We start from the raw sequence: 15,690 nt of genomic DNA, 5'->3' as shown, positions 1-15,690 counted from the left end.
CATTTTTGAGAACTGAGTGATTACTTTTTATAAAATAACATATAGGACTCAGTCCAATTTCACAACTGTCTTCTTTTTTCATTTTATTTGTTTTCTTTATCTGGAACTAGTACTATATTTGCAAAAGTGGATTCCCTTTTGTGTTATAATTATGATGATGAAGGACAAGATCTCAGAATAATACATAAAGCAGAAGAATTAATATACTGGGAAACTTCAACATGTTGAGGCCAATGAACTCTATTCAGTTCTTTTAATGGCAGAGAGTTTTGCCTTGTGAAATTCACTGACATTTTAGAAGTGACTTTGAAGCAATTGAAAGAAAATTGGTCTTTCTTACCGCCTTGCATTCCTGTCAGGAAGGCTCCTTGAATGATTTGCATCACTTCTTTATTCAGAAACAGCTGACAAAAGCTTAATTGGTCACTGCATTTTTGGCATAAATAGCTGATCCTGTTCAGAATTTACTCTGGATGTAGTTATTATATAATTTCAGATAATTTGCATTGGTTACCTTTATACAGTACTTCCTTCTGAATCAAAAGGAAGAAAAACACCTTAACTTGGAAAATAAAATCAGATTAGGCAAAGTAGCACTTAGTACTAGTGAAATATTGTCTTTAAATTGCAAATATGATGTGCTAGAGCCAATTCCAAGTTGGAAACTATTTTTGAAATTATTTGCAGTTACTGACCAATGAAGACAGGTTTTATAAAACCTATCATTCAGTAATAATGGTTCCAAAATATAAATTTGGCTCTTTAAGTAGCCATTGTAAAATTTTCATAGGTGTACTGGTGAGCCACCAATAACACAGAAGATTTAAAAACACACACATTGGCATTTTTAAAACTTTTCTTTGGTACATTCAGTTTTGATCTGGAAATAAACTAGATGTGGATGGGATAACTCACCAGAAGAAATAAATAACAAATTTGTGTTTACAATGTATAGGCAGCCTAGTTAATAGTTATTTCTTGCAAGGTCCAGGAAGAACAGAACATATTTAAAATTTAAATAGGAAAATTTACTTTAAAGCTATTTATTTTTCATTGCAAATAAGGGCTTTATTAAGTTAGAGGGTTTTAGTAGTACTTGATCTTTGTTATTTAATTTTATAGTTACTTTTCTTTTGGTTTTGAAAGTCTAATGAATGTCAAGGTTGTTATTACTGAAATAGCCACCAGGTTTCATGACTTCATTCAGATCACCCCAAAACAGCATAACTGAAATTAGGTACATTCAGGAACTGGTAACTTTAAAAAACAAAGAAGCCCAAACCAAAACAAAAAACCCACCACACCATATAAACAAAAAAAACAACCGAACAAAAAATCTCTAAAGAATAAAAACTCATAGGCAGATTTTGGACCAGATTTTGGTGTCTATAAATGTGATGTCAGAATTTGGCCTATACTTGAGTTTACAGGATCCTGTAGTATACTGCAGTTGAAATAGGAATTTCACAGAATTAGATACATATGGGAGTGTAATCATTTGTTGTTTTCTCCCATTAATGTTGTTGTGTTCATTAATGAAAGCAAATATTCAATATAAAATATATTTTATAGACTTCCTTCATTTTGTGAGGCTGCCAGCAAACTCTTTCAGTAAACAATAATATATTTTTTAAACTGTTGCCAGCCTCTCAACACTTAGAGAACAAAAAAACCCTAAACTTGCTAGCATAAGTCCTGACTTATTTGCAAGATCACATAGCGGTTACTGTATGATAGTGTACAACCTGACATTTAAAGATTAAAAAAAAACTGTTCCAGTATTTCTTAAATTATGGTTAATGCTTTTGCACTCATTGTACACTCTTCACAGTTGTCAGAATTAATATTTAATCTTTAACTGGTAACAGAAACAATATTTGTAACTCCATCTGCAATAACTGGATAATAAACTACTGTTGGAATCAAATGTTTGGTCATTTCTGTGTCCCATGTTAGAAGAGAGATGTTAGAAGGGATGTCTAATGTAAGGGTAAATTGTTGGCTTGAGGACCTATATATTTAGCTCTTCATATAGTAAAAATCATTAGGATGACAATGTATGATATTTTCACATTTAACTTTTGAATCCTTCTGAAAACACATTGACAAGATTTTTACTGTCTGATAGTTATATGGCATATTTGTCAGTGTCTCACACCCTAAATGGGAAGCCAAATCATTGATCAAATTATATAAAATATTTAATTGCTGAGAACTTTAGGTCCTACCTTCTTTACCACCTTTCCCATTCCTCACCCTTTCTTGTTCACAGAAGCATGCTCCTGCTCCACAGCATCTGATAGAAATTTTCTTTCTAGAAAATGAATCAAAGCAGGCACACAAAGAAGCAAAATGTCTGATACAACCCATTGATTTGATGTGTATATGTTTATTATTTTATACTAATGTAGCACCTAGGAGCCTTAGTCATGGACCAGGACCCCACAGTGCAAGATGCTGTACGAATACGGAGATGGTCCCTGTCCCAATTATAAGACAAAACAATAGATGGATACAGACAGACGGGAGAGTACGCAAAAACAATTTGCCAGTGTTGGTCAGCATGATAGATGTTAGTACTCATAGGCTTCCAAAATGTCAAGTGAGGAAGTTTAAGCAATCAGTGCATTATGGTATGTTCTACCTTAAGAAGTGCATCAGAGTTCGGAAACCTCTGAAAGAGGCAGGAAACAGATTCCTCCTCCCCTACCATTTCTATTCTGATTATAGGGGATTTGATATCAGTCCTCCATGCTTTGCTAATTGCAAATGCTTACATGGTAGCTGGGACATAAAATCTTCTTTCTGTCCTAGTGTAAAATAAGTAAGGTCCTACTAAATTCACAGTCCATTATGGTCATAAGATTTTAAAAATAATAAATTTCACAGTTTCAGATATTTAAATCTGAAATTTCATGGTGGTGTGACCGTGGGGGTCTCAACCTAAAAGCGAGTTGGATGGGGGGCTGCAAGACTATTGTGTGGGGGGGGTCATGGTATTGCCACTGGTGCTTCTGCACTGCTACTTTCAGAGCTGGGTGGCCAGATGGCAGCTGCTGGCTGGGCACCCAGCTCTAAAGGCAGCACCACTGCCAGCTACAGCGCAGAAATGAAGGTTGCATGGTATGGGAGGACTTCCCTTTTTGGGGACAGGGCTGGGCTTATGGGTGGGCCATGTGGGTGACCACCCAGGGCCCTGTGGTCAGGGAGTGCCATGGTCCCCCTCATCCTGCCCCCCACAGCCAGTCCAAGGCCCCTTTAACTCCTGAGTGCTAGGTCCGGAGCCAAAGAGGGGCAAGGCTGGGGGTGCCCCAGCTAGGGGCTCCTACCATGCTCCAGACTCCAGTTACTGGCTGGGCTGCTGCTGGTGGAAGCGCTGCCTTCAGAGCTGGGTTCTCAGCCAGTAGCCGTGGAGCTTCCTGCAGCCAGGGTAGGTTCCCAGTGGCGGGTCTGACCCAGCCTTGGGAGTGGCCTGTGCAGGGTAAGAGGAAGTCCCATCCCTTCTCTGCCAAGTCCTGACTAGAAGTTGGAGCCTGGTGCATGGTAGGAACATGTGATTCCAGGCCCAGGACTGTCTGTGTATGTGTGGGGAAGGGACAACAGCGCCCCCCCCCGACCACGGGACCCTGTCCCCCACAAAAGTGACTACTCCCCCATACCCTGTGACCCTCATTTCTGCACAGTAGCTGGCAGCTGTGCTGCCTTCAAAGTTGGGTACCCAGCCAGCAGCCACCGCTCTCCAGCTGCCCAGATCCGAAGGCACAACCACCACCAGAAGCAGTGCAGAAGTAAGGGTGGTAATACCATACCATGCCTCCTTCTCTTATTCTGTGCTGCTGCTGGCAGCGGTGTTGCTTCAGAGCTGTCATCTCCACCCCCACCCCCAGCAGCTGTGGAACTTCCTGCAGCTGTGGGAGGTTCCTGGAGGTGGATCTGACCCAGTCCCAAGAGCAGTCCATGCAGGGGAAGAGGAAGTCCCATTCCTCCGCAGCCTGGCCAAAACTAGCATCTGGAGCCTGGTGCATGGTAGGAGCCTCTAGCTGTTTTATATAGATTTTTTTTTCGCTACTGCTTTTTTGATAGGTATTTTTAAGTAGTTAATGTTTGCTTTGACTTGTTTCCTTTTCCCCCACGTAGTTCCACATATCCTCAGTTATCCAGACTTGAGGTTTGCTTAGAAAAAGCCCTATGACATGTCCATGATGGCTTCTTGTGGTGGATGTAAGTCTTGTAGCACCTGAAATTGATTCTTTAGTTCAAATCTGCTGCTGTATCCATTAGCCTTTTGCTGTAAAATTTCTTGGTACTTTTGGGAGATTTCTTGTTTTTCTTGAGTTTATCTTCAGTCTTGCTGTACGCGAATTGTGGTCACTTCCAACATCAGTTCCTCTGTATACTCTAATATCCTGGAGAGTTGATCTAAATTTCTTTCTAATATGTAGATTGTCAATTTAATTACTGGTGGCTCCATCTGGGGAATTCCAAGTTACTTTATGTATATCTTTTTGTGGGAATAGTGTTCCACCAATGATGACCGCAGATACCAAGTATATAGGGTGACCAGATGTCCCAATTTTATAGTGACAGCCCCGATATTTGAGGCTTTGTCTTATATAGGCACCTATTACCCCCCTGTCCCCATTTTTCACACTTGCTGTCTGGTCACCCTACAAGTACAGTTCTTCTAGTCTTTCACAGTTCTGATTTTGGGAACCAAATATGTGATTGCCCATTGATTTCTTCACTCTTCTTGTTGTTGTCAACCATGGCATTGAAGTCCTCCATTTCTAAGCAGATGAATGTCATGCTTGAAATATTGTCAGAGTTTGTAGGCAGCTCTATATCTGTTCTTTGAGTTCATCATCATCATAGTGGTCGGTCTGTGCATAACATTGTATAATTGTCGTTTTCATGTACTGTGTTTAAAGCCTGACTCAGAGCAATTGAGTATTGGTTCCCAATCTAAGTGATTTTCTCTTTTGGAAGTCACAATTGGTGTTACTTCCTGAGTATCTTATGATTTTATTTTCATTTTTAATTGCTTTTTATCAGTTCCTGGCCATCAACATTGCTTACTCCAAGGATTTGAGATTATATTCATCCATTTCTTTCATCACCTGCACAACTTTTGGTGTTGCAGTTATCATTCAAATGTTTCAGAAACCTATTTTCATAGTTGTATTTTTACCTTTTAGTAAAGAACTTTTCAAACACTTGGCTTCCTGATGGCTTTCACCAAGACTCGTTATTTCTGCAAGACATGCTGTTTGCCGTAGAGGCTATCTTTTTGTATGTCTATAACTTGGCCTATCGCTCAACCCCCAGATCTGGAGGGCCAGTGAACTGCTTGTTATCAGGCTCCTACCCTTTGACCTGTCTTGGTTGGGTGACCCAACCAGGAGTTATAACTACCTCTGGCATAGCTCTGAGGATCATTATAGCACACAAGCCTTCCCACCACATCAAGGTGCAGTCCTCCGGGAAATGATCTTACTCACTTAGAGTGGGATTTTCAGGACTGCTCAGCATTGACCAAACTGCTCCCATTATCGTCAATGAGAATTTGACGAGTGATATCAAAAGGAGCAGTTAGGCCAATGTTGAGTGCTTTTGAAAATTCTACTCTGAAGCTGCAGTCTCCTGGTTAGAGAATCATTGCAGGTGGGGCCTTTAGTTAGGACCCATGCTGTAATTACTAGTCTCTTTTCCAGGGTTGTATCAAGAGCATAAAGTCTGGCTATTTATTTATCCAGTGACTGAGAAACACAAGTTTCTTTAAAAGTACCATCATTACAGGGTTCTACTTGGGTTTCAAGCCTCCAGAGCAGGGGTCGGTCACTTTTCAGAAGTGGTATGCTGAGTCTTCATTTATTCACACTAACTTATGGTTTTGCGTGCCAGTAATACATTTTCATGTTTTTAGAAGGTCTCTTTCTATAAGTCTGTAATATATAACTAAACGTTTGTATGTAAACTAAATAAAGTTTTTTAAAATGTTTAAGATGCTTCATTTAAAATTAAATTTAAGATGCAGAGCCCTCTGGACCATTGGCCAGGACCCAGGCAGGGTGAGTGCCACTGAAAATCAGCTCGTGTGTCGCCTCTGGCACGCATGCCATAGGTTGCCTACCCCTGCTCCAGAGATAAACAGGCAGAAAGCTTCAGAAGCTGAAGATATTTTTTTTTCAGGGTTGCTGTCTCTCACACATCAGCTGCCATCATGTTCCGCTTCTGCAGCGGAAATGGAGCAGCCCACTGGTACCTCCAAATGCCAATTCCTTTTTTACCACTCATGAATGAGAAGCTCCCTGTGGCAGCCAAATCTACTTGGCTTTTGGCTAATTTTCTTCTTTATTTCTGGTTTTTTCCCCAAGGATTTAACTGACCATCAGTTTGCTGTCAGTTTTAACAATTAAAACATTTAGAGAGGCTCTTGCCATCTCTTTGGCATTGGATTAGATTTCTTGCCAGTTAGGCCTGTTTCTCTTTTTTTTTTCCTCTCTTTCCTAGGGTAACTTTGGTTCCTAGGGAGATGATGCATGCTACTGCAAATCTCATGAAGGGTATGTGTAGTACTTTCTTCTTGTAGACTTTGCGAAGCAAGTACAATGTTCATGTTTCTTTCCCTGCACACTACTGCCTGGCTCCTGTGTTAAGACTGTGGATTCCAGACCCACAGTAGTGTGGCTAACTCCCAACTGGGAGTCTATTCTGGGTACCTAATCTATTCTGGGTACCTTCCCACCATAAAACAAATGCAAATATAGCTACAGCAAATCTACATTGATATCAATATACACGCTGTTCTAGCTGGAAATCTGCGTTTAATTAAGCGTAAAATTGGCACACACCAACAAATGCAGAAAATGCAAACTTGAGGACAGAACTTCTGTGTTGAAATTTCTTTAGTGATTTAGAATATTTTTTATGGCAGCAGCAACATATCAACTGTTACATTATAAACATCTTGAAAACACAGGCGATCTGAAATATAGAAAATCAAACCTGCCAGTAACAAGAACCCTTTATCATTTTTCAGAGCACAGTCTGTTGTAGACTTCTCCTTGTTCCATGACTGCTTTACACACACATCTACAAAAATCCGACTTTACCAAAAAATGTTTAAAGCCCTGCTCTAAACTAAATTGAAAAGAAAAATCTCAAACTTCTATTAGAGTTGACTTCAGTGTTGTGGAGCACGTGTATACAACAGGAGCTATTACAATTTCAGATTTTCAATATGGGTGCAAGTTGGGGGTCATGTTTGAGGCTAGTGCATGTGTGCCCCTTTTGGCCTCTGAGGACACACAGCTCAGCCTTAGGCCTCTTCCCCTTACCTCTCTCAGGATGGAGTCTTGCAGTTTCTTCCATTATTAGACTGGTACATTGATCAGGTTATCCTATGCATATCTACTGCTTGCCACCCTGGAGGTCAGACTGGGTTTTCGGTATCTGAATTTCTTCCTTTGGGAACCTGTGACATATGACACTGACCAACAGTCTTCTTAGAGCAAAATATTTTTATTTAGACATTGGAACAAAGCATTATAGAAAAAGGGATTTTAAAATAAGAAACAACCTACATGTATGTTTATTATAGCAACAGTACTACCACCCCATACTGGTGACCTAGGCAGGCCTTACTTTTTCAGATACACCTATGCTTTTCTGTGCCGAGTATCTTTCAACCTACTTCCTGTGGGACCCAGAAAGAGTATCTTTTTAAACAGTGCGAAGTTCTTTGTTTTCATTGTTGCTGGGTTTTTGTCCCTCCTGATCAAACCAGTTTCAAAGGCTAGCGTAGGGTATCAAGCCAGGCTAGTTAGAGCTGAGAGTCCAATAATCAGGTCAATGTACACTATTGAGAAATTGTTATATACCACTCCATTATTGTGTCACTGGAGTTTGTGGACCACCAGTAGTAATAGAATGCTTCGATGGTTTGCTGAGAGCTGGCTATCATGTTGGTGATGATTCTCCCTGCTAAAAGAAATAGCAGGGGGAAGGGGAATGAAATAAAGTGCAAAAGAGAAGGCAGTGTGAGAGCTCTTGCAAAATCAAAACCACAACCCTGTATCACACTGATGAAGCTAAAATACTTTTCCATGTAAACAATTGTAGTTCAGTGGCCATTTGTTTATCAACTTTTAACTGTATATTTACGTGATCAGCAGAGTTAGTTTAACTCCTATATATGCATTTAGGGCCTGATCCGACTCCTGTTGAATTCAATAGTAAAACTTCCACTGACTTTAGTGGTGCAGGCTCAAATTACTAGCCATCACATTTGATGATCCAAAGGCCATAGTTTGATCATTGCTAGTGTAGATACATCATTCTTGATGTTCATTCAGCCCTTTTCCTCTCTGCTACAACTGCCAAAAATAAGTGCCAATTGTAAAAGATTACTTCTGCACTGCATTGAACAATGGACTGAAATCACCTGCTTACTGCAGATCACTGAATGACTGTCGGAGCACAGTGACTTTGGTCACTATTAACTGGGGATGGATTTGAATCAATAACCTGGAGCTTGAAAGTCTCTGCTATTGGGGCTTTCTGTGTAATTGATGGGTACATTTCATTTATATTACTCGAATTCTGCGCCACTGTACAATGCAGAATTTCACAGAATTCCCTCTTTCCCCTGCAGAATTGGGGCTGTAGGGCTGTTGGCCATCACTAGGGGGCTGCTGGACTTTACAGAGCCTGGCTGGGCTGAAGGCTGCACGCTCTGCTTGATCCTCATTCTACCAGGGAAAGGAAAGGGCCCGAGAGGCCCAGCTATGGCAAAGGGCAAGTAAGGCCAGGGCTGCAGCATACCACATCCTCCAGCAGGACAGTAACGAAGCTGGGGGGAGTAAAGGGTCTGGGGTGCTGGTGTCTGGGCAGGGCGTGCCCTGTGGCTAGGCTTTGGTGGGCCCTACACAGCCCCCTCCAGCATCCTTCAACTGGAACTGGGTTGCCATAGGGGTTTCTTTAACTCTCTACTCCTGAGGGAATCTTCTTTGCTGTTATCTGTATTGCTGACATATTGTTGACAGGTATTTTTGAAATAAATTACCAAAATAATTGAAACTAGAGTGTTTATATTGTGGTGTTTTGACAAATAAAATGTGCAGAAATTTGCAGAATTTTAAAATATTGTGCACAGAATTTTTAATGTTTTGGTGCAGAATTCCCCCAGGAGTTAAATAAAATATTTAAGTCTGCTGATCGTGCATGCGCGTGTGTGTATGTGTATATAGCTGTCAAGCTATTAAATAATTGTGTGATTAATTGCTCTGTTAATAATAGAATACCATTTATTTAAATATTTTTGGGTGTTTTTTACATTTTCAAATATATTGATTTCAGTTAGAACACAGAATACAAAGTATACAGTGCTCACTTTATATTTTTTTCATACAAATATTTGCACTGGAAAAAAGAGTATTTTTCAATTCACCTAATATGAGTACTGTAGTGCAATCTCTTTATCATGAAGGTTGAACTTATAAATGTAGAATTATGTACAAAAAATAACTGCACTCAAAAATAAAACAATGTAAAACTGTAGAGCCTACAAGTCCACCCAGTCTGTCTTCTTGTTCAGCCAATCGCTATGAGAAACAAGTTTGTTTACATTTATGGGAGATACTGCTGCCCACTTCTCATTTACAGTGTCACCTGAAAATGAAAACAGGTCTTTCCCATGGTACTGTTGTAGCAGGTATTGCTAGGTATTTACGTGCCAGATATGCAAAACATTCGTATGCCCCTTCATGCTTCAGCCACCATTCCAGAGGACATGTTTCCATGCTGATGGTGCTCATTTAAAAAAATTATGCATTAATTAAATTTGTGGCTGAACTCCTTAGGAGAGAATTATGTCTCTTGCTCTGTTTTACCTGCATTCTGCCATATATTTCGTGTTATGGCAATCTCAGATGACAGCCTAGCACTTATTCTTCATTTTAAGAACACTTTTTCGCTGCAAATATGACAAAATGCAAAGAAGGTACCAATGAGAGATTTCTCAAAGTAGCTACAGCACTTGACCCAAGGCTTAAGAATCTGAAGTGTTGTCCAAAATCTGAGACACACAAAGTGTGGAGCATGTTTTCAAAAGTCTTAAAAGAGCAACAGTCTGATGTGGAAACTACGCAACCCGAACAACCAAAAAAGAAAATCAACCTTTTGGTGACATCTGACTCAAATGATGAAAATAAACATGTGTCAGTCTGCGTTGCTTTTGATCGTTATCAAGGAGAACCATCATCAGCATGGAAGCATGTCCTCTGGAATGGTGGGTGAAGCATGAAGGAACATATGAATGTATAGCATACCTGGCACATAAATATCTTGTGTCATCGGCTACAACAGGCTCGTGCAAATGCCTGTTCTCACTTTCAGGTGACATTGTAAATAAGAAGTGGGCAGCATTATCTCCCGTAAATGTAAACAAACTTGTTTGTCTTCATGACTGGCTGAACAAGAAGTAGGACTGAGTAGACTTTTTTTGTTTCTGAGTACAGTTTTGTAACAAACAAAAATCTACTTTTGTAAATTGCACTTTCACAATAAAGAGATTGCATTACAGTACTTGTATTAGTGGGGGAGCCTCAGGACTGGTACATACTGGGCAGTCTCTTGCAATAGAAACACTAGAAAAACAAGATTCTCAATTTAATCTAAATTAGTTCTTTTATTATGCTGTGGAGAGAGAAACAGTCAAATGATGTCTAAGACTCTTAAACAGGGCCTACACCACCAGGTACAAGTACCTACCTATCTACCACCCCTCTCCTCCAATTGGGCTTTGGAAATCACGTCTCCTACTTAGCAAGTACCATTCAGTTGAGGGTGAGTCCCTCTATCAGGGTTTGCCAGGTACAGTTCTGCTGCCCTTGGTTCACACAACAAAGATAACAACCCTTTATTACTCCTACTCCATTAACAAGGAGACTGGGGATCCAAAGCCAGCCACAAGAGATCATTTGGGCAATAAATCCCATGATGCTGAGCACCTAGGCAAAGCGGGTGTGCCCATTCAAACAAGAACAGCTCCTGAAGTCTTTTTCCATAGCTCACCACTAGATGTCAGGGGAGAGCTTATTCAGACTCTGCTTAAATCCATCTATCTATCAATCAAGTAGCCTCATGTTTTAGAAAATAAACCACCAACAACTGATTAATTATGGACCAATGATTTACTAAGGATTTTCATCACTGATTTAAACTAAACTGACTTAGTTATGACTGTAAAAACTACAACTTTTTTTTTTTTAGTTTGTATAACTGAAATTGTCACTGACTTTGTTTTAAGAACTAAAAATATTTATTTAGGACTGAGGCTGTGATATGCCAAAATTCAGTCTGTTAAATGGTTTAAGAGTTGAAAATGCAACTGCTGCCAATATCTTTGGTATAATGGTAAGAGCACAAACAGTACCAATTTAGTATGCAGACTTGCGGGTGCCATCCCACTTACGTTATAGCAACAGCTGCTGCTGAGTTGGCCTCATTACTGTATCAGTATCGTGTCTAGACTTCAAGCTGACTAACCTCATTAATACAGAGTTGAAGGAAAAATATAAAATTATTATAGTTAGGTTTGGCTCTTTGATTCAATTCTTTCCATTGATGGGCATGTCTGGACACGGCTCCCACCCCTTGCTAGTCAATGCAAATGCTTATTAGTGGATGCATTGTTTATAATAATGGTAATATAGCAATTCTGAGATTGTAACTGGTCCAAATATACAATGCTTTTCTCCTATTAATTTGAAATTGTGAAGCCCAATCATATTCTCAATGTCTGTTGATTTCAAGGGGATCAGGCCCCAGGTCAATAAATAAAAATAACCTCCCCAACCAAAATGCAATTCAAAACTGGGTCGACTTAATAACTGATAATTCCATAAGAGAGGAAGAATAATTTCTCAGCAGATAAGATGGTGTGTGTGTGTGTGTGTGTGTGAATAAATTAGAGCTGCTGTGTCTTCTTTGTAGTGTGCCTCAAGTGGCATGTGACCAAGATTCATCACCAAATTTGGACCACTGGTTGGATCATTAGCTTCCCTGGCCTGGGCCGGGTACTGCCGGGGATACAACATGAATGCTGATCCAGCTGCGCTGTAATAATTTGTGAATAATGTATAACCTAGTTATTGGGAATATTTATTATATGAACATGTTGGTTTTGTAATGGGGGGGTTTGTCAGGACAAACAAGCAGGAAGGAAAACAACAGCTCAAGACAAGCCCCTCCTCAGTCAACACGAATGGGTTATTAAGAAAACGCTGGATAGGAAAAGACCCAGCAACAAAAGATGATCAGAAGGACTAGTGCAGTTTAAAAAGGGACTCTTGGGAGAGAGGACGGTAGTTGCTGGGATAGGTGCGCTGAGAAACCAAACTGACACACAAACACCCTGCCTGTTTTATCATCAGATGGGAAGCCTTCAATAAGAAAGATGTGTGTAGACTATTTGTTTTGAAAATCCTTTTTCTCTTAGGCTTTGTTCCTATTGTTGGAATAAACAATACTTTAGTTTTAAGAAAGCTGGCTGGCAACTGTATGTAACACTGGTCACATATTGATGAAGGGAAGAACTGTAGATGCCAAACCCAGTTGGACCTGCTGGATAGGCATGATTGATATATAAGGTACTGTAGCTGCCAGATTCCAGTCAAAGAATGGCAGAACTGTGGAATTCCATCCCTGAGGAGGTAAATGCACAAGACCTAACCTCTGAGGGGGGTGCACTCAGAGACACCAGAATGGGGGCAGAGGTGCAGTAGCCCTATCACTATGACAATGTGTTATTCTATACAAAGCACATGGGATCTTTTATAAGGGAGAAGGCAAAAATGCCACATTTATTGAGAATACAGCAGTTAATACATGCTTTCCAGTGTTATATATACACACACACACACACACACACTCTCACTCTCCTGCCAGTTGATGTTTATAGTTACCAGTCCAGAGTCTGGATCAACCTAGTGGTCAGCCACATTGGTCGCAGAGGGGAGCTGGGCTCTGACACTTGCTGTCCAATGCTTCTGGAGTGGGGAAAGACGAACCCAAAGTGCTATGGCAAAGCACCTTGTTCTTATAGTCCTTTTTTCTCTGTAGAAGTCTATGGATTTTGGTGTGTCAGTTTCTGAGTGGTTACTTGTGTTATCTTTTGATGTAAACATTCCAGTACACCTCTGAGAGGGTCATCCTGTCCTGGTTTCAATTTAATTAATTGTTTTGTCCTTAGGGGTGCCACCCTGCACCTCAGGGTCATCAATCTGCCCTTCCTTCATTATGGGTGCGCGTTGATGGTTCTCTGGTGTTGTTAAGTCTCTTCACTCCTTCTTCCTTGACCATCTGGCTATAACAGTGCCCTTCACTCCTTTTCTTTTTCTGATGCATACATTCCTCTTTCACACAACCAATCTTTTACAGAGATCTTCAAAGGTATACAGCAGTTTTTATGTTGAGCAAGAAAAAGTATTGTAAATTAAGCCTTCCTCTAATCTCCCTAACACAGATACAATACAACAGGGGACCCCAACGTGTGCCCATGGGCGCCAGGCGCCCGCGGGGGCACCTAAATGCGCTCACGTCCTAGCCAGCGGTGGAGCATCTGCTGAAATGCTGCTGAATTTCTGTGGCATTTTGGTGGCGACGCCTCTCGATGACACCTGTGTCATCGAGAGGCGTCGTCACCAAAATGTCGCAGAAATTCGGTGGCATTTTGGCGGATGCTCCACCGCTGCCATGGTCCTTTGTCTGGCACTCGCCAGACGAAAAGGTTGAGGACCACTGCAATACAAGATTCTCTCACATGCTTACTAAAACCTTAAAACAAAGAAATGTATATTTAACTAGAGTGCCTAATTTATAATACATATAGGAAACTATAGTTATAACTTATCCTAAAACAAAAGAGTGACCATAATCAGTCATAAAGATTGTTCTGGTCTGTCCCTGCCTTAACATCAGTACAGACACTGTGTCAAGTATCAGAGGGTAGCCGTGTTAGTCTGGATCTGTAAAAGCAGCAAAGAATCCTGTGGCACCTTATAGACTAACAGACGTTTTGGAGCATGAGCTTTCGTGGGTGAATACCCACTTCCTCAGATGCATGTAATGGAAATATCCAGGGGCAGGTATATATATGTGTGCTAGCAAGCAAGCTAGAGATAACGAGGTCAGTTCAATCAGGGAGGATGAGGCCCTGTTCTAGCAGTTGAGGTGTGAAAACCAAGAGAGGAGAAACTGGTTCTGTAATTGGCAAGCCATTCACAGTCTTTGTTCAATCCTGAGCTGATGGTGTCAAATTTGCAGATGAACTGAAGCTCAGCAGTTTCTCTTTGAAGTCTGGTCCTGAAGTTTTTTTGCTGCAGGATGGCCACCTTAAGGTCTGCTATAGTGTGGCCAGGGAGGTTGAAGTGCTCTCCTATAGGTTTTTGTATATTGCCATTCCTAATGTCTGATTTGTGTCCATTTATCCTTTTCCGTAGAGACTGTCCAGTTTGGCCGATGTACATAGCAGAGGGGCATTGCTGGCATATGATGGCGTATATTACATTGGTGGATGTGCAGGTGAATGAACCAGTGATGGTGTGGCTGATCTGGTTAGGTCCTGTGATGGTGTCGCTGGCGTAGATATGTGGGCAGAGTTGGCATCGAGGTTTGTTGCATGGATTGGTTCCTGAGCAAGAGTTATTATGGTGTGGTGTGCAGTTACTGGTGAGAATATGTTGCAGGTTGTTACAACCGCATCTGCTCTAACCCCTCAGACAGAGACCAACACCTACAAAATCTCCACCAAGCATTCTCAAAACTACAATACCCGCACGAGGAAATAAGGAAACAGATCAACAGAGCCAGACGTGTACCCAGAAGCCTCCTACTGCAAGACAAACCCAAGAGAGAAACCAACAGGACTCCACTGGCCATCACATACAGCCCCCAGCTAAAACCCCTCCAACGCATCATCAAGGATCTACAACCCATCCTGGACAATGATCCCACACTTTCACAGGCCTTGGGTGGCAGGCCAATCCTTGCCCACAGACAACCTGCCAACCTGAAACATATTCTCACCAGTAACTGCACACCACACCATAATAACTCTTGCTCAGGAACCAATCCATGCAACAAACCTCGATGCCAACTCTGCCCACATATCTACACCAGCGACACCATCACAGGACCTAACCAGATCAGCCACACCATCACTGGTTCATTCACCTGCACATCCACCAATGTAATATATGCCAGCAATGCCCCTCTGCTATGTACATCGGCCAAACTGGACAGTCTCTACGGAAAAGGATAAATGGACACAAATCAGACATTAGGAATGGCAATATACAAAAACCTGTAGGAGAGCACTCAACCTCCCTGGCCACACTATAGCAGACCTTAAGGTGGCCATCCTGCAGCAAAAAAACTTCAGGACCAGACTTCAAAGAGAAACTGCTGAGCTTCAGTTCATCTGCAAATTTGACACCATCAGCTCAGGATTGAACAAAGACTGTGAATGGCTTGCCAATTACAGAACCAGTTTCTCCTCTCTTGGTTTTCACACCTCAACTGCTAGAACAGGGCCTCATCCTCCCTGATTGAACTGACCTCGTTATCTCTAGCTTGCTTGCTAGCACACATATATATACCTGCCCCTGGATATTTCCATTACATGCATCT

The 15,690-nt window shown here is 41.1% G+C and overlaps 1 protein-coding gene across 1 annotated transcript in view; it reads left to right on the top strand.

Annotated features, from left to right (window-relative positions):
- The window catches only part of WDR89 (WD repeat domain 89), a 91,950-nt gene that overhangs the window by 31,501 nt on the left and 44,759 nt on the right, over nucleotides 1-15,690 (top strand). The gene's annotated exons all lie outside the window — the stretch shown is intronic.

The sequence above is a fragment of the Gopherus evgoodei genome, chromosome 4 (genome assembly GCF_007399415.2).
Source record: "Gopherus evgoodei ecotype Sinaloan lineage chromosome 4, rGopEvg1_v1.p, whole genome shotgun sequence".
Lineage (NCBI taxonomy): Eukaryota > Metazoa > Chordata > Testudines > Testudinidae > Gopherus > Gopherus evgoodei.
Note: the sequence above shows the minus strand (reverse complement) of the source record. Positions and strands in the feature narration are given on the sequence as shown.